This window comes from Hyperolius riggenbachi, chromosome 8 (genome assembly GCF_040937935.1).
Source record: "Hyperolius riggenbachi isolate aHypRig1 chromosome 8, aHypRig1.pri, whole genome shotgun sequence".
In the NCBI taxonomy this organism is placed as follows: domain Eukaryota; kingdom Metazoa; phylum Chordata; class Amphibia; order Anura; family Hyperoliidae; genus Hyperolius; species Hyperolius riggenbachi.
This window is the reverse complement of record NC_090653.1, coordinates 95,615,258-95,642,277: the sequence shown is the minus strand read 5'-3', so window position 1 is coordinate 95,642,277 and position 27,020 is coordinate 95,615,258. Positions and strand designations below refer to the sequence as shown.

Here is a 27,020-nt window from a genome sequence, read left to right as displayed (position 1 = left end):
CTGCCAAAAGAAATTGAGTCGTGGGAAGCCCAACACCCAACTAGGGACAACTGCTTTGCGAAGGCACCTGATCGCAAAACACAAACACCAATGGTATGCACACATTAATAAAAGCAGCACACAAATATAATAATGCTAGAAATATTTTTTGATAAATTTGACTAACATGCTTTAAGAAAAACAAAAGAAAATAATGGGTAGTGCAGTGAGCCAGTCTGCTTGCTACCATCATAAAGTTCTATAATTAACTTCTCATCCCATCTAGGCCTCTTGTACATGTGAGATCATGACGCTACGCTGGTCAATTTACTTGAGCATAACGCACTAACTTAATTTATTATTTTTTTGCAAATGACATTGTCCCCACACAGCATCTCTGCCTGGAGGCCGATTGACTGCCTTCTCCGCCACCACCAACTGGGTCCAGGACTCCAGGTGGATTCCTGAATTTTTAAGGCTGCTGCTAGCAGCGACTGCTACCAAAAAGAATAATCATTTTTCTGGTGTGTGTACATGCCTAATTTTTCTGGCTGCACTGCAGCTGCAACAACAAAACAAAAGGCATGTACACGTGTCAATTCCCCTTTGTGATCCATCATATGGGCTGTTAAACCACCATTTCCTGCACCGTTGCCAACATACACACCAGCACGGCCATCACTACACAAACAGCTGTTTGCGGCGGTGCATTAAACAGTGAGTTTGGTCTGTCAGTGTAAAGCAGTACACTACTTACACTACCTGATCCCTGTATACACACTGATTCTCTATTGGATTGAGGTTTGGACTTTGACAAGGGCATAGATCACTTTGTCAGTTATTATTTTAGAGAAATGGGCATTTGTGCTATATTATATGTGATGAATATGCACTATGTATAATGTGCAGAGGGTAGCAGAGCAGATGTGCAAAAATCTCAGAAACTGCTCATACACTTTAATTTTTAAGGTAGTTGTTTCTTGACTAATGACGACACAAGGTTGAAACAGAAATCAGACATACACAACAGCCTTACGGTGGCCACACATGATACAATAAAAAAAAAATCTGATTTTACATCAATTCGATAAATATGACTAGTTGTACAGAAAAATTGATATTTTTTTTTATTTGAGCAATAATTCTGATCAACTTTCCCACTTTTTTTTTTGTTTTATAAAACTTGATCAGAGTGTTGAAAAATGTTGTACAATTTTTTTTTTGAAGATTGAATGGTAGATTGTGAATTTCTTGATGTATAGTTTCAAACAATTTTTGTCTGAGTTTTCAATCATTTTTTTCATAATTGAGAAAAAAATTAACACGCATGTAATACATTGATTGTAACATTTGAAAATCTCACCAATCAGAAAAATTGACAGTACTTCTCAAATTGAAAAGCAATATAAAGACTTGTATTATGTGGGGCCACCTTAGTATGATTGCAAATAAAAAAAAGTATTAAAGATCTGGAACTGGTGTTTTTTCCTTGTGTTTTCTTGTATATATTAACATAAAATTGAAGAGAAGAGATTACACTCGATCTAAATAATGGATGGTGGAGTTTTGCATACGTTAATAGTTTAAGAAATGTATCTTCACTGTGGTCATCAGTTTCTTCTTTAATTGGATGTCAAAGATAAATTAGATCATGGTCCCAGTTTCTGCAGTCCTGTATCACATTGGTTTATTAATATGGCACCAAAAAGTTTCTGACCTTTATCTGCCCAATTAGGTCTTATTCCTTAACAGTCACTAGAATATCTTCACATATACTGCATGTATACCAAGACAATTAAAAAGCTAATTAACATATGAGGTAAAAACTATCCCTTTCAGTGTACTTGGAATGACTAATACAAAATAACATTTACTCACAAGACAAAATTGATGCATAATTGATTAACAGTGATGAGTCACTTTTTATTATTACAGACTGAAAATGCATACTACGGTAGTTTGATCCTAATGATGCTTAATCATACCTCTGTATGGTTCAAGTGTAGTTCAGCTGAACAGGGTAACATGTTAGAGATTTGAAAGGCCCCAATTTAGGATACCATTAAAGTCAGGACTGCCTAGGCTGTTCAACATTCTGGCAAACTGGGTCCTCCTGTCTTCCATTTTGAAAGCCACAACAGGGCATCCTGGTCAATTATTGGCTTAGCTGTACATGAGGTAGTAGGCAGCCATGAGAGTCTGATGTAAACTCTGCTTTATTCAGCAGACAAGGCAAACAGAACTTTTCTGCAGCAAAACCTTTCAACTTTGAACTTTTCTGCAGTAAAACCTTATCAGGTTTTCTCAGCCAGATAAGAGTTTTGCCTTTTATTTACTTTTTAGGAAACCTGAATGAACTTGGCAAGCTATTCGACAAGCTCATTTACTGAGTTAAAGGCACTAGCTTTATAGAACTTCTTGTACAGAAAGGGACTTCAGATAATTTCTTAGCAGGATATAATTATATGTACCTATGTTTATCTCATCATGTCACTTCAAGTATGCTTTACGATTTTTCCATAAGGTTTGAGGATGATTAGTTATGTCCCTTATTTTACACTTAGATCTTGAGTGAATGTCCCTCATGCATTCCGCACCTTAGTATGTTTCCTCTCCAAAGAAGCGGACTAAGGTGAGGAACGCGTGAGTGACAGCAAGGCGGGTGACCGTAGGTGTGCGAAAATTAAGCTTTATTTGAAACCTCAGAAAGAGTGCTCGTGTCACCAGCTTACTCACCACTTCATGATGGCTGCTTGCAAATATTTATTCACCATGAACCATGCACAGATTGCACATTGCTGCTTGCAATTCTAAGTAGTAAAAATGTAAACATGCTCCCTCCTGATTTAATACCATTCCTCTGTATCAATGCAGAGATTATAGAATGGCCTTGTGGTGTGGGGGTGTGACAGCTCTGAACAGTTCCCTCTGGCACAGCTGCAATTCTAGCCCGAGCCACAGAATGGCTTCAGTGTGCGCAAAGTAACAAATTGGACTGTTTGGAGTGTTCCTAAACAATACAATCTCGAGTGTATGACTTACAGATGCAATCTGCAATGTCATTACAAGATATTTTACATGCTGCCACCACCTCACAAGAGAGTGCAAGAAACCCCTAAAGCAATCTATTACAATACAATACCACAATCTGGTAACATCGTTTCAGAAAGCAGGGTTCTTTACTTGGGTAGTCTGAGTAAGGGCAAGACTGAAATGGATTAACCATTGAGTTCAGAATGGAATTGTGCATAACATTATAAGTAAAAAAAATTCAAAACATGTAACAATGAACAGAGATTTGAATAGAACAATAAAAAGGATTAAAAATAAGAAAATAACTAGGGATAAGACCAATTATTGTGCATCCCCTGAGTTTTAAAAGTTCATCTTCCTGGAAAATCTTGGTGATAAGTCTAGCAAGATTAGGAAGTCCACCCAGAGGTCCGTTCTGGTATTAGTAGATATTTGATGGTATTGATCAATGAGGCCAAGGAAAAAGGACCAAAGATCAAGGACACTAGTCAGTCTGCAGTCCAGACCTTTAATATCTTCTGGGGAGAGACTGTATTGAGAGCTGGGTGGACTCTCAAACCAGATTTGTTACCCTCATTAGGGAAGAAAATGATATGAAATATATGAATATGCCATATCTACCTTTTATCACATACGACAAAGAATCTGAGATCAGTTTTTGGTTTTAGCCTGAGCTCTCAGATTCATACATATCAAACACTGATGGTTTATTACATTTTGTATCAGAGAAATTCATAACTTGGCTTCAGAAAATGACACGTTCATATTTCATCCAGTAATTACTCCACTTAGTTCCATAAGGCTGGCCTTAACTAATATATGGAAATATGACAAAACTTATATGAAGTATGACTAAGGTGACTTTAGGTTCAATTCCCCCCTGCATTCCCTCCTGCCATTCTGTCTTTCCCTTTGATGCTGCCAGAGGGAGAGAATTGCAATGTTGAGCTGGACCCTGCCCTCCCTGTATCAGAGAGTCCTGCTAGGCTCCAGCCTTTCACTTCACTTAGCTGGATCTGGCTGAGAGTAACCAGGCCTCAGTTAAGAGCTTCAAAACCCATTTCCTCTGGAAGGCTTTACAATTTAATTTCAGAATGAAATTTTCTGCCTTTGCTTTAAACAAAAAAACAAAACAACATTAAAGGGGTACTCTCATGTCTCTAACGCAGCTTTTTGCACTGACGTAGAACGAAAAGCGGCTATTAGTTACACGGTGTTAATGCCAGCATCATGGAAGCCTTGACTCATTTGCTTGAAGGGGGACACGACAGAGTTTACAAGCACAAGGCGTGGGCTAGTTTAGGTATGTGGATTTCTTCATTTTACAAAATAATAATAATAATAATTCAGTTGAGGCCAACCTTAAAGCTCTAAAAACATTTCAATAAAAGGACGGTTTGTCTTATTATTAGACTTACTCGATTGACCTTAAAATGGGCTCTTCCTTGCTGCAACCAGGGACGGATCTAGGGGGGGGGGGGGGCAGGCTGGTCTCTTGCCCCAGGCACAGTTTGTTGAATTCTTAAAAAGGCGGTAAAATGAATGGCAGTTTAGGCACCAAAACCTGACCTTTAGGCACCAAAACCTGACCTTGCCCCAGGCACAACTTGGTCTAGATCCGTCCCTGGCTGCAACCACTATAAAATTCTAAACACAATTGACTGGACTATGCAGTATAATCACACACTTTTAATATTATTATTATTATTGTTGTTATTGTTATTATTATTATTATTATTATTATTATTATTATTATTATTATTATTATTGTAGCTAATCCACTTGTCTTAAAGTTAAAAGTGTTCCACTCATTGAAAATATTGTTTGAATATAATTGTAATGAAATAAAGTTTAACCTGTGTCTAGACAATGAAGTTTAACCACACTCAGCTACTTTCCTTAATTAATTCATAACTGTGTTGAATAATTCATGCACTAGTCAAGTGGAATTATTGTTTCAATTATATATTAAATGCCACTTTCCCCAGGAAGAGTTCAGAGATCTGATAATTGGACCAGTACACCAGATTCTGTACATCTGTTACCAAACGGAGATGTAGTCATCACTTTTTATGATTTTAAAGTTCATTTTCCCCATACAAGCTAAATCGGTTCTTCGGTTGCAGGATTAATCATTTAGCACCAGCTCAACATATCATTTATAAGATGCTCCATTGCATTTCCACCTGACAATGTCATGCCAAAGCCATTATGAAAGGTTCACCACTTATTAGATATTATTTTATCTGAATTAAAAAATAAACCTGGATGTAGTGTATTTATTTGGCACATACTTTTTTTTTGTATTTCAAAGAGGTTTACAATTTGCATCTATAGGTTACACTGGCTAAACTGTAGTATATCATTCTGAACTTCCTGATGCACGTTTTGTAGACTTCTTGTTGCTTTTTTAGATCCTCAACAAAAAAAATATCTCTGCTTCAGTTTGCAGCCAGTTATGCATTTCAATATTCCGGTATAAAAAAACCTAGGCTAGCAACACTTTTGGACAGAACTCGGGCCCCATATTGTTACTTGAGTCGATGGAGTCCTGAACCCTGCAGGAGTCAGAAATTGTGCATGATTGCAGCACCAGGCTACTTTCATAATCCGTGAGGTAGGCAGGGATCATGCCTAACATCAATTTAGCTACTTCCGCCACCTTGCATCACACCACAGGTAGTGTGAATAGTCTCATTAAGTGTAATGGCCATTGTGGGGGAGCAGACTGTAATGCGGATCAATGTGGTGAGTGTGAAAGGGGCCTAAAGGTTTCATGTGATTGGTTTATATTGCAACCAGAGCGAGACATTTTTCTTCTTTAAAAAAATAAAAATTAATTGTGATTTTCCTGGTGCACGTTTATGTGAAACAATAAAAAAAATAACCTTGCCTTTCTTTTTTTTCCCCCTCTTACCATCCTGAAGTTCCAGTTTGCACCCTCAGCATTTCAGTTAAACGTATAATGCTAATGTAAATGAAACATCAGATAATGATGAAAATTCTTTCTGAAAAGGCTCTTTGTGCTTGTCTATAGGCCTGATTTATTTACCACCTAAGTAAGCTTTTTTCTCAAAAGATGAGGCTTATTGTAATAAAAAGGAGTGATAATTTGTAAGCATGGCTGTTATGGAATGTACATATTAAATGTATCTTTTCCAAATTATGCATCAAAGGAGAAAATGTATCACAAAGTTCTGTTTTTGAATTAACATAACTCTTTGCTGCACGAAGAATTTCTGCTGAATGGGTATGCAGTTTCCCAGAAGAGCCAGAGTATGGAGACAATTGTTCTCCCTTGCAGCAAGAATCGAGGTAGAATAATGAACGGACTTTTGAAGGCTACCTGCATATGTAGCATTGGACCAGATAATACAGCATACAGCACTTCCTTCGCCATGTTCCCGCTGAGTGCGCATAAAGCAAAATTATGCTGACGGGGGAGCATTTCACCTGTCAGACAGTTCAAAGATAGTTAGTCAGACAAAGAGTAATATGACTAATTAAATGAATATGATCATCATTTTTTGTACTATGTGATCATTAAATGAAAATGAGCCAAGCAGTTTGACAACCTGTTCAGATGTAGAGCAAGCCTGTGTGGGTTATTAAAGGGGAACTGTAGTCTGGCATAAGCATATAATTAAAAACCTGTCTGCCAACTCCTTGTTGCCTATTTAGTAATCCTAACTACTTATGACCTAAAATAATGTCGTCTTTATGGACAGCACAATCAGTGGGGAACTAGTCCTACCTATGTTTCATTTATCACATAACTAGGTCTTTAAAATTGATTGGCACTATATGGAAGCCTATCAACGTGTGAAAGAAGCAGCAGTGAGAACAATAGTGAAGCTGTCAGCACAGAGCATAGGGTTCATTATAATGTAGTGTACACAGATATGAATGGAGCAATAGTATGGAAGGTGACAATGGCAGAGTCCACTCATGCACTTGTGGAGTTGAAAGGGCAATGTTTAAAGTAAATATAATTGATTCTGTGAATGCAAATAAGGAAGAAGTCAAAGAAAAACAATACAAATAATAACAATATGAGAGAACATGTATATCCTGTATATTCTATCCAATAATTCCTCCTGGTCTAGATTGGCTCCTGGTTTTGATACATAGACTTTATGGTTGATTTAGTCATCTTAGTACCAAAATAGATTGCCAAAAGTACTCTATTCATCATTTATATATATATATAACATTTACTTTCACTCAACTTTTAAACTTTGTGGTATGTCCCATCACACTTATTCTGGGTGTGTGGCATGACTTGCAGCATGGAGAATCATTTAGAGGCATATACCATGACATAGTCATCCCCCTCTGCAGCCTCAGGAAACAACCAGGAATTTAAAAGATAATATCCCTGATATGCAATAGTTCTTTGGAGCCAATAATCACAAGTTTGGACAAGTTGGACACTGCACTGCAAAATAGTGCATGGCTTACATTTTTTCCAGTGCAGAAGCGTACTGTTAATGCAGTAACTCTTTGCCAGTTAGTAATTATAATAAAAGTAAAAACAAAAAGTGGTTGATTTGCCAAGGCTGGTGAAAACACTCAGAACGGTGAAGAATACGTTTCACCTCCTAAAAAAAGCGAGTCGCTCAGCGCTTGTATTCTCTGCTAAGGGGGCGCGGCTGGCTGGCAGTGTAGTTAGGGTGGTCATGGGTGGTCATGTGGAGCCACCCACATGACGTATAATGGAGTGAATGGAGTGAGGGCGGCCATGGGCAGGGCTGTAATCCTGCGCAGCCACGGCTATGCGAGAAGCGCAGGAGGTAGATTTTGAAAGCGCGATTTTGATAAGGCGACCCTGTGGTGGGTCAGGAGCTACAATGAAACATGGATTAGGCTGATAAAGCACCTGATAGTGAAAAGGAAGGTGTTGTTCGCCTGCCCTGAGGTCTGCTTTAGCAATGAGGTACATAACTTTTTTTAAGCAATTCAATAAGTCCTTTAAGGCAGAGGCCTCAAATCTGCTGCAGTCAGTCATTAAGTGACTGCGGTTCAAATTCACAAAAGGGGTGGGGCCACAGACAGCCAATCAGATTTCTTTGCTAGATAAACTGCTTCCATTCACACAATTTTGATGCCAGGAACCCAAAAGCTCACAAACTTGGTCATTGAGTGACTGTGTGTCAGGGTCGCAAAAACTGGGTGGAGTCAAAAACAGATTTCCCTGGGAAATTGTAAACTGCAGCCCCTCTTCACTGTTAATGGCAGGGTTCTTAAACTTTGCACAGTTGGTCACTGTTACTGGGATTAATATTCAGAAAAGTGGGTGTAGCCTAAAAAAGCAAACCAAAATTTGCCTGTTGATTTTCAGGGGGAATATTAAAATTGCTGCCATTCTTGCACTGTTAATGGCACAAGTCTCAAACCTGGTACAGTTGGTCATTGGGTCACTGGGGTTCAAATTCAGGAAAAGGGGTGGAGCCACAAACAGCCAATCAGATTTGTTTCACTGGAAAATACAAATTATTGATGCCAAGGACCCCGAATTTCACAAACTTGGACATTGAGTGGCTGTGTGTCAAGGTTATAAAAAGTTGGTGGAGCCAAAAACAAATTTCACTAAGAAAATATAAACTGCAGCCCTTCTTACACTGTTAAATGGCAGGGTTCTCACAATTTGCCCAGATGGTCACTGGATGACTGAGATTAATATTCTGGGAAATGGGTGGAGCCCATAAGAGCCACATTAAAATCCACCTGTTGATTTTTAAGGGGAATATTTAAATTGCTGCCATTTTTACACTGTTTATAGCAGATGCCTCAAACCTGCTACAGTTGGTTATTGGGTGACTGGAGTTCAAATGCTGGAGAGGGGCGGAGCCACAAACAGCCAATCAGATTTGTTTAATTTCTATGGGAATATACAAATTATTGATGCCAAAGACCCCAAAGCTCACAAACTTGGTCACTGAGTGTTTGTGTGGAAGGGTTAGAAAAAGTGGGCGGAGCCAACACCAGCCAAATACATACTCGGGCAACGCCGGGTCATCAGCTAGTGTTTAAATAAAATGTATCACAATGTTATCAATAACTTTCTGTTGCTACTTTCTTGCCTTAAAACATGGAGATACAGTATTGCCTACTACTATAGGAGGAATTATTTTGGTAAGTAACTAAAAAAAATAAATAAAAGGGATCCTGAGCAGACGCTGTGGTTATGCATATAAGCATGCCCATGGCTATTTAGTAAAGAGGAGACACTCCTCGGCCCCTTAGTAAGCACTCTAGCTCCCGGGCTGGCCGCTATAAATTCCATTGTAACCAGTGACTCTGACATAAAGTCACCCTGTGCCTCAGGGGGCATACGCAGGCTTCCTGGCTTTTTCTTCCCTCTGCTTGTGAACCACAATATGATGCACGGAAGAGGAAGGGAGAAGAAGCCTATAAGCCTGCACATGCACAGATAGGACCCGCAGGCTTCCTGTTCCAGGGCACAGCGCGACTTTATGTCAGAGTCACTGGTTACAATGGAATTTATAGCTGCCAGCCCCGTCAGGAGTGCTTACTGAAAGAGCCACTGAAGCAAAAAAAAATTATGATATAATGATTTGCATGTGTAGTACAGCTAAGAAATAAAACATTAGCAGCAGAGACATAAGTCTAATTGGTTCCAGTACAGGAAGAGTTAAGAAACTCCAGTTGTTATCTCTATGCAAAAAAGCCATTAAGCTCTACGACTTTCAAAGAGAGGGCTGTCTTCTGACATTTATTATCTCAACTGTCAGTGAAGAATTTTATTTTTCTCTGCCAGAGGACAGGTCAATAGTTCACTGGCCTGCTCTGTAAAATCATTTAAAATGCTGAGTGTGTAAACAGCAAATATTAAAGAATGGTGCAATGTTATAAAACACACAATATAACTGAAAATAAAAATATGAGAATATTTTCTTTGCTACTAATCTTCTAGTAATTATCCGTACTACACAACCAATTCATTATATCATATTTTTTTTTTTCGCTTCAGTGTCTCTTTAAGGGCCGGTGAGTGTCTCCTCCTTACTAAATAGCTGTGGGTATGCTTATATCCATAACCACGGCGTCTGCTCAGGGTCACTTTAAGTCACGTCATATTTGTGTTTCAGTGATATTTCTTCCTTAAGCATTATTCCACTTAAATACAAAAACTTACTGTATGGCATCACTACACAACCCATTATTGGGTTGAATCACTACATTTGTTTAAAAATTCCATGCACAGATAGGTGCAACCAACCTAACAAAGGTTATGCATTTACTGCAACTCATGTTATGTATACAATGCAGGTATTACTTCTACATTATTATGCACATAGTGTAACATGTTATAAATGCAATGAGTACATTGTATACTAAACTAAGCTGCAACTGTCCAATGTACGTTACATTGGTTGAGTAAACACAGGTAAAATGACCGTGTACTGTCTGCACACAGCAATTTTAAAGTCATGTAGTGAATCAACCCATAAGTTACTGAATGCCACTGAAATGTATCTTAAATCTTCACAATGTACCTGCTTCAACTATTTTATGAAACCCACTGGAAAGCATGGCAACAGTAAATTCTGGTATAAATGCTACCTAGAATTCTCCTCTCCCTGCCTCACTGGTTTATATCTCTGCACAAAGCAGGAAGCAACAATTATTGCATATCTTTACATTCCTAGTACTTTGCTGAGTCTACAGCAGTGGCATATTCATTCTAGAGGAAGAAGGCACCCTGCACATGCATAGGAATGCTGGCTCTATGTATATGACAATTGAAGTAATAACTCCCATTTCACTGAGAGCAAAGTAAGGCAGTATTCATAATGAAACATGCTGAGTTACAAATCAGTGGTCTGAGAATCACCAGAATAATCACAGATAAGTTAGTTAGTTAGTAAGTTAGTTAGTTTTACTGGTGGCTAACATGGTGCAATACTCTACTGCTAGATAAGTAAGTGTAATATATAAGTGTGATACAGCTTACTAAAATACTTCAGATCTATTCAGAGGATTTGCTAAGAATTGTATTCTTTGGGAAAGATGCAACTTGATGAGCTCACATTAAACCACATAGCAGCATTGCACTTATTATACCTCTTGCTGCATCAAATCTCCTGACCATGTGTATTCCTGCCATTACTGTCTAGCACCAAGCAGGCTTGGTGCCAGCCCTGTTTAGTAAAAGAAAATATTTATATTATATTCAAGTTATGTTAAATAAGGATATAACCTGCAAACATAGCCCTTGTGCGTTGAACAGAGCTACAGTATATACAATCAAATCTATATACAAATGCCAGTAAATAATAAGTTATGATGCAAAAATGTATATAAGACGGTGTCTTATTTTCAGGGAAACACGGTAATTAGCAGTTTACGATCATCATTTGTTAAATATGAACTCACTGTTTTCCACTTTTTTGTTAGAAGACTTGTTTTCTTGTTTACGGTTGTACTGATATTGTATTCAATAAGTGAGAGAAGTAATTCATAAGCTATCAACAAAGTGTATCCAGTTGGCCCACACTACATTAGAGTACCATTGCTGTGTCTCTCGAGTAACGACTTCCATATTCAATATCGCCTAAGTTTTTTATGACTGTATCCGATTATGAGGGGGGCTAATAGAACTAAACTTTTTCAGAAGATGAAACAAGCATACTTGAACATGAAAATTTGAGAACATTACTATCAGTTGCTAATTACTGGTATGTGTACCATAAAATGTTCTTTAAAAGGAATCTAAGCAATATGTAATCACTCGTAGTTATATTTAGTGTTTGCAATTTCACATAAGGACGGTTTTGCTATTATCCTTCTTGAATAAACCCTTCACGGATTTGTTGCTGACATCAAAGAAAACTTGAGACTTTCTTTTTATAGAACATGGCTCTCTTGTTTTTTCTTTAATATTGCAACCCACAATCATCAATGCGTCATAAGAAAAAAATATTAATACTGCAGATATTTTGGTAGTAAAATCATCTTGTGTAATATTACCTATTTTTGTCCTGTTGAGTCAACTGCTAAGAATATACAAATCCAACAGAAAAAAGAAATCCATTAAGGCAGGGTTCCCCAACCCTGTCCTCCAGGCCCACCAACAGTACATGTTTTGCAGAAAACCACAAACATACACAGGTGAGGTAATTAGTGTCTCAGCAGAGCTGATTAACTACCTCTGTGGATTTCCACAAAATATGCACTGTTGGTGGGCCTTGAGGACAGGGGTGGGGTACACTGCGTTGAGATATCTGCTGACAAGAGATGATCGAGGTTGGATCTGGTCATTTTTAGGGATCTGTCTGTACCTAAAGTTCTCATGTTGTAAGAGTGAATAGATCATCAAACAACAAATAAATCCAAGACCACATGTTACCAAGCCTCAGATAAAATGGCCATCATAAGGCATGGTTTGTGATTTTGCCCCTACCTCCTACGATTACGCCAAATTACACGTAAATTTACACAATTACGCCTATACATAATAACAAATTCATAATACAATTGACTTTGTATAATCATTTGTAATTATGCATGAATTTACGTGTAATTTATGCGTAATTTCATGCCGAATTTGACGGTGAATTGCAAAGCCCCCATTTATGTTATTGCTACCAAAATTGCTACCTATATACTTATGCAAACTGCGAATCAAAGAGAAAAAAAGTTCCAGGAGCAGCTCACCATAGTCATATAACACTTAACTTTTAATTCGATCCATTAAAAAACATTGACATGCAGTCGCTGCAATAATATACATATACTTATCAGACACATGTGCAGTTAAGGTGCGGAGGATAGTTGACGGCCGTTTAGCCCCTCTATTAGGGCTTTCTTGAGACCGATCGGTTCTCTGCGATCGGTCTCGAGAAAGCCCTAATAGAGGGGCGAAACGGCCGTCGACTATCCTCCGCACCTCAACTGCACATGTGTCTGATAAGTATATGTATATTATTGCAGCGACTGCATGTCAATGTTTTTTAATGGATCGAATTAAAAGTTAAGTGTTATATGACTATGGTGAGCTGCTCCTGGAACTTTTTTTCTCTTTGATTCATTGCTTAAGCTGTCACTCTGGATGTTGCACCACCACCTAGTGGGTCTACAAACAATGCAATTGCTATAGGGGAGTGCACTCGCCACAAATGTTTCTTTTCATCTAATTGTTCAAAGACTTATGCAAACTGCGCCCACTGCAGTCAAAAAACACACAACCTAATTTCAGAGTCTTCGCTATCAAAAGTCCACAATTGTTATAAATAAATATATTAATGTGACAGCGCTCCTCTTCCAAGTCCTTATAACCTGCAAAGTAAAAAAACACTACACATAGTGCATTACTGTTGGCTTATCAAAATTGCATGAAACACCCTTAGTGCAAAACAAGTGCCTTCCCTCGTGTTCCACTTCTAGTGCAGACTTCCACCGCTCCCCTAAAAAATGCAGGCTCACCAGATGTATGCCACCTCAAAGCCAGGTGGATCTAGCGCAGGCATGGGCAAACTTGGCCCTCCAGCTGTTAAGGAACTTCAAGTCCCACAATGCATTGCAGTAATCTGACTGCCACAGTCATGACTCATAAAGGCAAATGCATTGTGGAGCTTGAAGTTCCGTAACAGCTGGAGGGCCGAGTTTGCCCATGCCTGATCTAGCGCATAGATAAACCACAACGATTTGATGTGTTCAAACTTCAACAGCTTTTAATCCAGATTCCTCAATAAAAAATATGATACAAAACATAGCATAAAACCTTTTAAAATTCAAAAAAGCCCTGCGCTGATTGCACACTCACATCATCCAATATAGTTTTGAGCGTATCGGGCTCCCTGGCCCAGTGATGTACCCTCTTGTGCGGTCGCGGCGTCCCGTCTCCGCAATAGTGCATCCGTATCTCAAGGAGCATAGTGGATACAAGTAAAAAAAATATTTTTTCAAAAAGACCTTGTAGTTTTTAAGAAAATTAATTTTAAAAATGCTAAGAAAAATGTTTTTTTTTGTATTTTTTAAAATCGATTCTCTCAAAAACTACAAGGTCTTTTTGAACAATTGTTTTTTAACTTATACCCACTACTCTTCATAACATATGTAGCCATTTTGGTAGCAAAAGCATATATGCGGGCTTTGCTACTCACCACCAAAGTCGACACAAAATTACCTGTAAATTATGCGTAAATTCATGCGTAATTACGAATGGTAACAAATATCTATCCCCCGAAATTTAAAATTACAATTACAATGCGTAATTGCGTATTACGATGTGTAATTACGCATGGGCGTAATTTCTGCTCATTAATACCTCTAGTGTTAGAGATGTTGGCGAACATCTCACCCTGTACTACTTCCGGGTCGCTATGACCCGGAGTAGTACAGCTGCGCTGTGCCGGCGGTGCGTGTCCTTATCGCACGCCTGTTGCCGGGCACTTTCTACGCATGTGCGTGACATCATGAGTGATGTCATGTTCATGCGCAGAGAGTAGCCGGCAACAGGCATGCGATCAAAGGCGCGCACTGCCAGCCCAGCGCAGCCGTACTACTCCGGGTCATAGCGACCCGGAAGTAGTGCAGGCCCAGGGCATAATGACTCATAATTTATGACGAGTCATAATTAGGAACCATAATTAAACACTACGACATCATAGTTGTAGTTCGTGGGTGAACTCGTAATTATGGGAGCGAGTCATAATTATGATTACAAGTACAATTTTTTGGGGACCAATCAGAATGTCCCTACTAGCAACCAATCGAAATGTTAATTTTTTGAGGGAAAGTGAATACTTCCATACCTCACTAGTTATGAGTAGTACAAAGTGCTTACCTTAATGATTGTCTTCTTTTTTCTTTGTCCCTGTAACTTGGTGTCCTTAAGATGGACGGTTTTCTTTATATTTCATGAAGAATTTAATCATATTTGAAATCTGCAGTTCCGTTAACCCCTAGAAAGTAATCAGAAAAATAATATTATTCCTTAAGACACATTAGGAGAGTTGTGGATTTGAAATGTACAAAGTGAAAACTGAATGCTTTGCAAAGTTGCCTAACAAGTAAATAATTAAAATCCATCTTCATTACTAGGGCTGAAGAATAGTGGTGAACCCCGCCAAAGAGGATGGAGGACCAAAAAGCTGGAAGTATCTAAAATGACAACTACAAGTAAAAGCCAGAAGTAGTTCTAACTAGTATGGTTTGGACACATCCAGACTACATTTGACTAAAGTATTTGAAATTTCTGCTGAACAGGTTGACAAATGGCACTTGTTAAATATAACTCCCTAGTGCTAGAGCGGTGGTGTCAAACTCAAATGGGCCAAATTGTTAACTAAGATTTAACAATTATTGAGCAGTCTCAAACTAAGTGGCGTAACTATAGCGACCATGGGGGGCCTGCTCCTTCCCCTTCTGCAGAGTAGCGCAGTGGAGCAGTTTAATATCTAGCTGCTCCAGTGCTGCTTCGGGACTTATGAACTTCCTGACAGCCCCATGCCTTATGCTGCATACCTCCAGCTCCCAATGAATGTCACGTGATCGGGAGCTGAAGGCATGGAAGCACATAGCATGCAGCTGCTTGGAAGAACAGAAGAGACCTGATCCATCACTGAAGCAGGTAAATGTTAGACTCCTCCGAAGCGTTTCTCTGCAATTTGGGGAGGGGGTGTAAAGGTAGGCTTGTGTGTTTTTTTACCAGCCACACAGGGGTTTGGAGAAGGGGGCTCCATGCTACTTACGTTGGGGGGTACTGTGGGTTGTTGTTGCACCCCGGTTCAAACTAAAAATGTTTCAACCAGAAATACTGTTACTGTTGTCCTCCTCTGGATGGGAAGGCAGTGTGCCGTTGTTCTTTTACTGCTTACAATGATTCACTTTTAGGCCTCTGTCACAGTGGGACGTTAAAGTTATAAAAAATTATAACGCAGACTAACGCACAGCAATACAAAGTCTGTGCGACATTCACAGTGCACACGTTGCGTTGTGTGTAACGTGTAGCAATATTTAGAAAGTGCTGCATGCTGTGTGTTTAGCAATAAATTTGCTGTGTTATGTGTGTTGCACATGCTCAGTAATGTTTTTTTTTTTTAAATGTAACGCATGAGCCGTTTTCATTCCATCAGTATGCAACAAAACTGGCACACCAAGAGACACATAACGCAGTGCAAAATAACGTCTAATTTTATAACCTACATGCACTGCGTTAGGTGCACCTTGTGCGACTTTAATGTCGCATCAAACGCAGCATCCCACTGTGAAAGAGGCCTTAATGCTCTCAAGGGCCACATAAAATGGCATGGAGGGCCGCATTTTGTTGCACAGACTGGACCATTGCACGGATTGACAAGTTATCAGAGGAGTGCCCTCCAACATGGATACTATGCTGAAAAAAACACAACTGCTCGCAGGGAAGCTATAAGTTCAGCAGCTTGATAATTATCTGTATGGGACTTTTTCGTTCCAAGGGTGTTTATTAAGATATGATTCAGTTAACAAACGAGTCAAAATATCAAAATTTCCCCACATGTGGGGAATATCTTACAGAACAGATAATCAGGGTCACATAAAACAGATGTTTTTCTTGAGAGCCAAAAACATACAAAAATGCGTACAAATAATACAAAGATATATCCAAAACATCTTAACATACTTGCAATATAGTAAGGGGGGTAGGGGGGGGGGTGGGAATAAGGGGGTGGCTAAGGGGGGGAAGGGTAGGGGGTGAAAGGATGGACCATGGGTGGGGACTCCACATCATGCCAATGGTACACCCAGTAGGATAGGGAGGAAAGGGTGTGGTGGTGGGGGGGGAAAGGAGGGGAGGGATAGGTCATAGGGGGTGGAGCGTGCACCCACCCAGCCGGTACTTTGATAAGCTTTCGTGTTCAGAATGAGCTATAAAAGACATAGAGTATGAGATATCTCACATGTTCAACTGCCAAACTAGCATGTATGTCGTTACCCAATAAGTATATGGTCAGAGACCCGGGGGATGGAGCTATCCTAGAAGGAGTGGAGGACGTATGAAAGGCCGGCATTGTCCTGCCACTCAATCCATGGATCCCATACTTTAAAAAAAATTTCAGTTGTATCGAAAATCTTAGCTCTAATATGCTCAGAAGTCATGGTGTTATTAAGATTGCTAAAGACCTCGTCCACTGACAGCCCAGTAGATTTCCATTTGGAGGCCAGGTGTCTTCTAGCTTGTGAAAGTGCGAATTGGACCAGTTTATGTGTGGCATATTTCACTGATTTAGGGCGGTTACCTAGTAAAATCACAGAAGGATCCATATCAGATTGTATACCAGTGATTAGTTGAATTTTACTCCAGATCCCTGACCAGAATGTGTGTGCCTTAGGGCAAGCCCACCAGATGTGCCACAAGGACCCAATCTGTCCGCATTTCCGGAAACAATATGGAGAGGCCGTTGAGTTGAAGATATGCAATTTGACGGGGGTGAGGTGAATTCTGTGGAGTAATTTGAATGATGTCTCTATAGACGAATAGAATAAGGAACCTCGTGTCAGTGATGTGCAACAATGGGTCCACTTGGACTCAGAAATCTCCATCCCGCTGTCCTTCTCCCAATCAATCTGGGCTTTAAGCTTGCCATCAATCGTGGGGTAAGAGAGGATTGCATATAGTTCTGAGATAAAGCCTCTGTCCATGGGCCCATTCTTGCACCTGACTTCAAAGGGACAGTACGTCAGGACTTCTCTTTTAGGATCCAGAGTGGACAAATACTTAAATATTAGGTCCAGCCTACCCAACTCTTCCCTGGGGACACTATGGTTCTTAATAAACTGGGCGGGAGTGGAGATTTTGAAAGAACATAGAAATTTCCCCACAGTCTGAAATCCTTTCGTATACCACCATTTGAATTGGTTCATGGATTGGCCCGGTACAAAGTCCGGGTTGCGGAATATTTGGGTCATACACGAGGGTGTGGATTGCAATCGCATAACAAATCTAATTTTAGACCACAGGCTAAGTGAGTGGGCTGAGACTGGGGAGAGCTTCCTAATTTTAGCAATCGGGATCTTCTTGGCCCACATCAAACCTGCTAGAGATAGGGGAGACACTAGCTGTGATTCAATTTCCACCCATAATGGGGCTATCAGTGGGTTGGCATTCGCTGTTGCTAACTGAGCTATCTGGGCCGCTTTATAATAATTAAATAAAAGTGGAGCATTAAGTCCTCCAAGGTCTCTGGGCCTGGCTAGCGTAAGATATTTTATTCTGGCCTTCCGCTTCCTCCATATAAACTTTTGTATCAGCGTTTGCAAGTGCTGAACCGGGCCTTTCGTTACAGCTACGGGGATAGTTCGGAATAAGTACAGCAACCTAGGTAGGAGCGTCATCCTGATGGCTGAAATCCGTCCGAGCATGGACAGGGGATAGTCCTCCCAGCTCTCCAGATCATGAGTCAATCTAGAATACATTGAGGGATAATTTAATTTATAGAGGTTAGAGGGGTCCGCTGCTAGCTTGATGCCCAGGTATTGGATAAATTGAGATTGAAATTGCAGCCCATATCGCTTGGCCAAAAGTGCCGCGTCTGTCCGGTCCATTTTTGAAATCATAAGTTCAGATTTATCTAAATTTAAACGGAACCCAGAGAAGGGCGAGAAGTTTTCAATCTCCTCCAACAACTTTGGGATCGAGTCATGGGGCGAGGTAAGGGTCAAGAGGACATCGTCAGCGAATAGTGATGTTTTATATTCCCTGGACCCCACCCTCACCCCCACTATTTCGGGGTTCCGTCGGATCTTTTCTGCCAAAGGTTCCATCATAAGTGCAAATAATCCCGGCGATAAGGGACATCCCTGCCGTGTGCCCCTCTGGATTGAGAATGATCGTTTAGTGATGGAGGGCATCTTCAGGGTGGCAGTAGGCCGTGAATATAGTGCCGAGATGGCCTTCAAATAATTTCCGTGCACCCCATATTTTTGCAGGACCGCCTCCATGTATGGCCATCGTATCAGGTCAAATGCCTTCTCCATATCAAGAGCCAAGATGGCCACACATGTGGCGGTCTGCTTACAATAATGTTGCAGGGTAACAATCTTACGGATGTTGTCAGGGGCTTGCCCTTTTGGCACAAAACCAACCTGGTCTCTGTGGATTAAAGCCGGCAGGATGTTATTAAGTCGCTCCGCTAGTATAGCCGTAAATAATTTATAATCTACCCCCAGGAGGGATATGGGGCGATAATTTTTGGGGAGTAATAAATCTCTTTGTGGTTTAGGAATCATCACAACTGCTGAGGACAGAAAGTCTGTGGGGGGTATATTTCCCTGCATCAAATAATTAAAGCATTTTTGGAGGTGGGGGGATAAAAGGGCCTCGTACTTTTTATAGTATATGGGGGAGAAACCATCGGGTCCAGGGGCTTTTGCTCTTTTAAGCTTCTTAATTGCCAAGTGAATTTCCTCCTGGGTTATGTCAGCATTCAACATCTTAACTGTGTCCGCGGTCAGGGTCTTTTTAATAGTGGAGTCTAAAAAATTTTGTCTGCTCTGAGCGTAGGTATTATCATCTTTATCGCTATATAACTCCTTATAATAGTCAGAGAATATTTCATATATCGTATCTGGATTGGAAGTAACATTTCCATCCTTGCCCCTAATTTTAAGGATTCGGTTGACGGTCTGTTGGGCCCGAAGTTTGGCTGCTAGCCATCTTTTAGGTTTATTTAGCTGATCGTATGAGGCCGCAGCAGTCCATCTAAGAGCCTTTTCTGTTTCTGAGTTGAGAAGGGCATCAGCCTGTAATTGTAAATCTTGAATTTGTTTTAGAAGGAATCTTGATGGCTGCAGCGTGTTAACCATATGAAGCTTATGCAGTTTAAATTCAATATCGGAAATAATCTTATTTCTATCTCTCTTGAATTTGGAGGCTGCCTGGATCAGATCACCTCTCACTACCGCCTTATGCGCTAGCCACACTGTCATCGGGGATATGTCTCCTGTATCGTTTATACGAAAGTATTCAGAGATCGTATTCTCGATTCCACTACTAATATCTGAATTATATAGAAGGGCCTCATTCAGACGCCAGGGGGCTCTGGATGTTTTAGGTGTCAATGAATTTAGAGCTATAAGAAGGGGGTCATGATCCGACCATGGACACAGCAGATTTCTGGCGTAAATCAGGGAGGGAAGACTAGTGAGTGATATAAGTATGAAATCGATCCTGGAGTATGAATTATGGGGGGCCGACATATATGTGTAACCTCTTTGTTTGCCATTGCTCTCCCTCCAGGAGTCCACCAAAGAATGAAGCTTAAGTATTTTTTCAAAGATAGCTTTCGCTCTTTTAGCTTCCGTTGATCTCTGCGGGTGCGTTCTGTCTAAATTATTGTTTGGGGTAATATTAAAGTCTCCCGCCCAGATCAAAGTATCAAACTTCAAAGTTAAAAGAATGTCCGATACTCCGGAAATAACCTCCGTGGTCCGGTCAGGGGGGGCGTAAATGTTTGTAATGCAAAGTGTTTTGTTTTGATACTGACCAAGGAGAATACAATGTGTTCCCTCGGAGTCAGTGAGGCAAGAGCTTACCTCAAAAGGAAACGAGTTCGCCAAGAGAATAACCACTCCTCTTTTTTTCTGGGTGTAGTTTGAACAGAATGCTCTTTTATATTTGGGATGAAAGAATTTAGGATATGATTTATTAGTGAAGTGGGACTCCTGGAGACAGATCACATCTGGGGAAGATCGGGCCAGCTCAACAAGTGCCTTCTTTCGTTTATGGGGGGAGTTCAGGCCTCTTACATTATGGGTAACAATGTTGCAGGGTTTATTGCTCATGGTGGAATAAATGGGAAGATTCTCATGAAATATTGGAAAGCTAAAAGGACAGATGAACAAGTCTGGCTTGGATTCTTGTCTATTCTGAACATTGTAAGGAGGGGGCTGGTGTTGAAACACACCGCACCCCGTGTGTCTTCTTGACCTATCAGGGGGGGACAGCACAAGCGTGCGATGATGGTGGTTGGGGTCGGGCCCGCGCAAAAAGCGCCCGCCTAACTCCAGGCACCATCTAACAAGGGGGGAACAGCCACAGTGTATCACATCTGACTGCATAGATATCTAATATAATTAACAACAATTATAACCACACGGATCCAAACACAGCGAACCCGCAATATAAACCTTCCTATGTTAAGGTCTAAAAAGTCCAGACATATTAACCGAATGTCTAACCTAATGGCATATTAGCAAGGTAACTATAAAACAATCATGGGGCATCCAATGCATCTGGCAGAGGCAAAAGTACTGTGCGATGCACTCAGGTGTCTCTGTTCCCAAACTCACAGCAGCCGGATGCTGCCCATTCTATAACAGATGTGTGGCCTCTACTTAGTCCAGTATGAAATTATAATCACGGCATCTGCCCAACATCATAAAGGGGCAATGCTGAAATATTATGCCGGGCCTTTTTCAGCCGGCCAGGTTACCTCCAAGCCTGGAGTAAACCTTGAGTCTTAAAACTTCTTCCAAGAAACGGATGGTGTCTTCACGCCACCCACATCATAAAGGGTAATGGCGCATGTAGAGGCCACACAAAACCAATGAGTCAATTAGGGGAATTGCTCATGTTGACATGTCACCCACATCATAAAGGGGATTGACATGTTTGGGACACCTGATGGGTGCCATAGACCACTATAGGTCATTCAAATGGAAACTCGAATCAGGGCATCAGGCCGCATCCATGTCCAACTGCCGCGGGCAAAATGAAGAGCCTCCAGCCGTGTTCCATACTCTTCGTGGTTTCCCAGAACGTTGGGTCTTGGGAGGTGGTTGGCCCGGCTTCGGAATGGTGAAGGGGATAGACGCCTCATTGAGGGCCTGAGCCGCCTCCTCCGGTCTCTTGCAGTTGTATAGTTTGCCATTAATCTTGAAGGTCAGCAAGAAGGGGAAGCCCCATCGATATTTGATGGAATGCTGTTGCAGAGCCAGCGTGTACGGCCTCATTTCTCGTCGTCTAGCAATGGTAGCTGGTGCCAGGTCGGCATACAATTGGACTGAGGCCGGGACTTCTGGGAGTGTTTTAAGATCCCTTGCTGCCACCAGGATTTTGTCTCGCGCATCCTCTGAAGCCAGCTTAGCTATAATATCACGCGGAAGATCTGGGTTTCTTGGTTTGGTTAAAGCCCTGTGGATGCGAATCACCCTCCAATGAGCAGGATCAACTTGGGGGAGAAGAGTTGCAAAAAGCTTGTTGGCTATCGCTTCTGGGTCCTCAAAAGACTCAGGGAGTCCTCGGATCCTCACATTTGCTCTTCTACTGCGGTTCTCCAGATCTTCCAGCTTCGCTTCATGCGCGTCCAGCCTATCGTCATGGTCATCGAGCTGTTTTCTGTCTTGATTAATGGCTGTAACTAAGTCATCTGTTTGCTTCTCCAAGACATCAACTCTTTGCCCGATATCATTTATTTGCTGAGAGAGTTCATCCACCGCATCGCGTAATTCCTCCTTAAAAATACGCCTCATGGTACGCATCAGGTCTTCTGCTGACATGCCCTGTAATTGTGATGACTGACGCGTATCCTTCTCTTCACCATGCGTATTTTCATGCGTACCTTCTTGTTGGGTTCGTACGCGTTCGGGTGTCCGATGCGTACTTAGTTGCGTAGGTCTAGGTGGCGTTTGATGCGCATGCTCAAGCGTATCTTCTGCATGGCATTGCGTATTGCCGTATGCGTAATGCGTATTTTTACGCGTATTTTCCGCCATTGACTTGCATGGGGCATGCGTATTTTTATGCGTACTATGCGTAGCGGCATGCGTAATTAGCGGTGGCGGCTGTGACGCACCTGGTGTTAAGCCGGGCGATCTAGGAGGCTGACCTGGTGATAGTTCTTGCGAGGGTCCCGGGAACTGGTCCTCCATGTAAGCTGGATCATCCGTGGGAGGCAGGGAAGCTGCAGGGAGAAGCTGAGCTGTGTTTTCAGGCAAGGCCCTGTCGGCCATCTTGGAAAAATTCCTCCTGAAACGAAGTGGAGAAAGCAGGGGTCTTGCAGATTTGCGGCTTCTCAGAGGGTACTGTTGAGGGCTCCTATGCATTCCTGGGCCCTTTAGCTTCGATTCAAGGTATCACTCGTCCAGATCCGTGGGGTATATCAAGTGCAGTCTGGATGTGAAGCAGGAGCTCACTGAAGGCACATCTTCTCCAGTAAGCGCCTCACTAGCGCCCCCTGTATGGGACTTTTTAATTGTAACAGGAGAAGGAATAGTGCAAACAAGTTTTACACCATCACAAATTATTATGTTCCATAGAATAAATGAGAGAGACCTCAACAGGATGAAAGACATATACAGTAGGTAGTTATACACAACTAATGTTATTAGTATTGATTAGCTTCAACTAGACCAAAGATTGATAGTACTGTTATTCTGCTGAGAAATACTCAGCGCAAAGCATACCACAGTAATTGACACATAGTATTTCATAAGTGTAAAGTGAACCTGAAGTGAAAATAAACTAATGAGATAAACAAGAGTATTTACGCCTACTCCTAAAAAAATATGTTTTTAGATATCCCCTGGTTTTTTGTATGTTTAAACATTTACAAAGTAGATTGAATGTATTATTGTCCCTGTTGAAATGCAACCTACTAAGTGTCCTAGAGTTAAAATGCATGAACTATTGACCTTTGTCTAGCCCTCCGCTGCCCTCAGAAGTTGTATGCTGCCAGGAAAACGTTTATGGCTGTAGTTTGCTTATCAGTGATGTTTATTATATTCCCAAAAAGGTACTGACAAGATAGAAGCTGTCACATGCATGCCTGAAAATGAACTCTTTCAGGAACCAAAATGGGAAAAAAATGCCTGGTTAACAATATGTTTGGCACTGTACAATACAAATATTTATCTTTTCATATCACAAGTCGCCTCAGGTACACTTTAAGACAAACATGGCAGCAGTCCAATGATTGGTTTGATAGATAATACATATCAAACAACCTTTAGGAACCGTTTGATTCAACATACAAGCGGATATGACAAGCGGTTACTCTCCATGTAAGTCTATAAAAATAATGTTAGAGGTTGTTTTGATGTGCAAAGAATAATTCTTTATAAAGTGTAGTCTAAAATTCTCATATTGAATTAAGTGGGAATGAACTTCTTTGTATCACTAGCAGGAGAGCATTACATTGGGAAATGTGTTCGGTCTAATGGTTGGTGGGCTGTCTTTGATCTTATGTGCCATCTCCCATATTTCGGTTTTAATTAGTAGCTTTGTGTATTTGCATGATTGATGCAATCTATCACAGTGCAACAAGCAGGCCTTGCCTGGTCGTGCACAATATAGTGTTACTAGGCATTTTCCTAAAAAATATGGGATACGTTTTAGACCTAGGTGTAGGACAACTTGCATAGTCAAAGTTGGTAGAAAGTTGATTGTGTCTGAAATGAATAGAAATTGACTACCAGAAAACAGAGATTTTTGGTGATCAGTCCAACATTCATAAAATCAAATTGTTCGCACTCAGGAAAAGGCTCCACCCCTTTCATTTCCTACTGAAGGGTTTACCTTGAGGCCCCTTTTACACTTGCCTTGCGTTGAGTTACCCTGTTTTACCACAGGTTAATGCAATGGCAATGCAAGCTAATGGGCCCCAGCACATAAAGGGCCATATGCAATTCACTTTTTCTCCTGAGTTTTCCCCTAGGAGATAATTGTTCATCTTTGATTTAAAATAACTTTTCAGCATTTTGCAATTGAAAAAGTACCAAAAAGTAGTTGAAAAGCTACTATCAAAATTATTTTGAGTATTTTCTTGCTTGCTGGTGATTTAAAATGCATTTCATTTACAAGTTGTGAGAATATCACCTAGAAGAAAACTCAGGTGAAAAAGTGAATTGCATATGGGCCGCCGAAAGTGCCTGATTGCTTGGTCGCTGACCCACCACAAAGTCAACATCGCCTTACCGTTGGGCTTCTGCAGCGCCGTAGCAGTGGCAGAAGTAATGAAAGTCAAAGGGCAATGCAGAAATTGTAGGCATGTTGGCTTCGGTGGTGCGGCGCTCATGCATGGAATGATGTGAATATGACAGGGAAACCCGAGATTTCCTGACCATCAGGGAGTACATCATTGGGCGAGGGGTGGCAAAGACAATTAACCAATTAACCACTGGGCAAGGGGTGGCGACGGGCATCGGACATGCACATGACTATGTTGGCGCATTCTGCCACAGGGTCATATGAATTACATTTTTTGCATTGCGGTGCGATGCGGTGGGGGTGGAGCATTGCACCAAAAACGCAATTGACAGATGTAAAACCAGCCTAAAGATTAGACACTGCTCAGTGTGAAAAAATGCAGCAACAGAGTAATAAGGAAGTAGCTATAATGCTATAATGCTTTTAACATCACTGTAGTTAGGCTGAAAAAACACATGTCTATGGAGTTCAACCAAAGGTTATTTAAATCACTCTAATACAAACCAGTTTATGAAAACTGTAACTTCAACATGCTTTACTGAACTGTGCTCTGAAAAATTATACATTTCCCTGGGTGAAAAAAAGAGAATACAAACCAGACATTAAGCTCATGTGAAACTCATCATTTCACGTGCGTAAGATGCCTGTTTTGCTTTACCCCTTTTCAAACTTCTGTAACAAGTAGCGATTTGTAGATAAGATCTGTCATCCATGTTTTGGTAAAAAAAAAGGAGAAAAATAAAGTATCTTAAGATGAAAGCTGTTTAGAGCCTAATCAGACCAGACACAGGAATGAAGAGGACTCAGAAGACTTCAGTACGAGTTGCAGAATTGGAAATACTATAATCTAACGTGGAGTTCGGTAAAAACTCGAGGGCTTTCATTCATTCTCTGAAATGTTGTTATCTAGACACAAAGAAGTGCTTCAAGATATGTGTAAAAAAAACTTTTTACAAACCGTAAAGCCATTATTTTCAGAGTAAAAGGATTAATTTGAACTGAATGTACAAGCTGTTTTTCCCCACAGATTGAAAACTACAGATACACCTCCTCGTAGCCCAGCATCCATGGAGTCCATAGATTTTAACTCGTGTTGTTAGATGAAGACTATTGCTTGCCTGCGCTCTTGCCTGAGACATTCCACACTGTGTTTATGCTGGAGGCACGGAGGTGCATAGCTCTGTGATTCTACAAAATATTTGCCTTGACATTGTTTTTACAACCTCATCTTTTCATCGGCGGTATAACACAGCAAACCTGCTTTTCATTTGAATTGCAAAACAAACTGTCATTCCTTCTTGTAAAAAAGTAGCCATTTTATTCATGTTGAAACAATGCAGCTTAATAATTTGCACATGATCTTGGAAGCCTAGCATGAGTTCCCGTTAAACAAAAAAAACTATTTGATTGTGTGTACATCAAATGAGGTCAGCCAAGGGCAGCTTAAAGCTGAAGTTCACACCGACAGTTAACCGCACATATAAATTACAGTATATGTTAAATATCTTACCTGTCAAATGAATGGTGATTGTGTTGTGTCTGGACGGTCATGTGCTTTAGATCATTTAAAGGACCACTATCAATGAAAATGGTAACATTTTAAATTTGTATGTTTGCATATGTATAAAATGTTAATTTGCCCCAGAGTAAAATGAGCTATAAATTACTTTTCTCCAATGTTGCGGTCACTTACAGTATGTAGTAAAGGTCTAACAGAAGTAACAGGTTTTGGAGCTGTACATCAGTTCTTTTACTACCAACTGTAGGTGACAGCAAAATAGCAGAAAAAGAATGTACTGTATAGCTCATTTTACTCTAGAAGAAATGCACCTCTTATATGTATGAGTACAAATGTACTTTACTTTTTTTTTTTGTGACAGTGGTCCTTTAAGACAACCAGTACATCCTATTTGATGATTTCATTTACCCCCCAACACTTGTTTTTATTGTGTTATTTTGAAACCTAACAAAATGAAGCCTAACTATTCACAGAATGACCTTATATGTGGTTTGTAAAGTCCAAAATAAACACTTAACTTTGTGATTTAACCATGGGGGATGAAACCTTATTTAT

At 40.5% G+C, this 27,020-nt stretch overlaps 1 protein-coding gene across 2 annotated transcripts in view; it reads right to left on the bottom strand.

Moving 5' to 3' along the window:
- HTR2C (5-hydroxytryptamine receptor 2C) overlaps positions 1-27,020 on the bottom strand; it is a 731,884-nt gene that overhangs the window by 331,209 nt on the left and 373,655 nt on the right. For both annotated transcript variants that reach the window (XM_068249562.1, XM_068249561.1), the window contains one exon: positions 14,825-14,942. The gene's annotated coding sequence lies outside the window, so the exon portion shown is untranslated. The remainder of the gene's footprint in view (positions 1-14,824; positions 14,943-27,020) is intronic.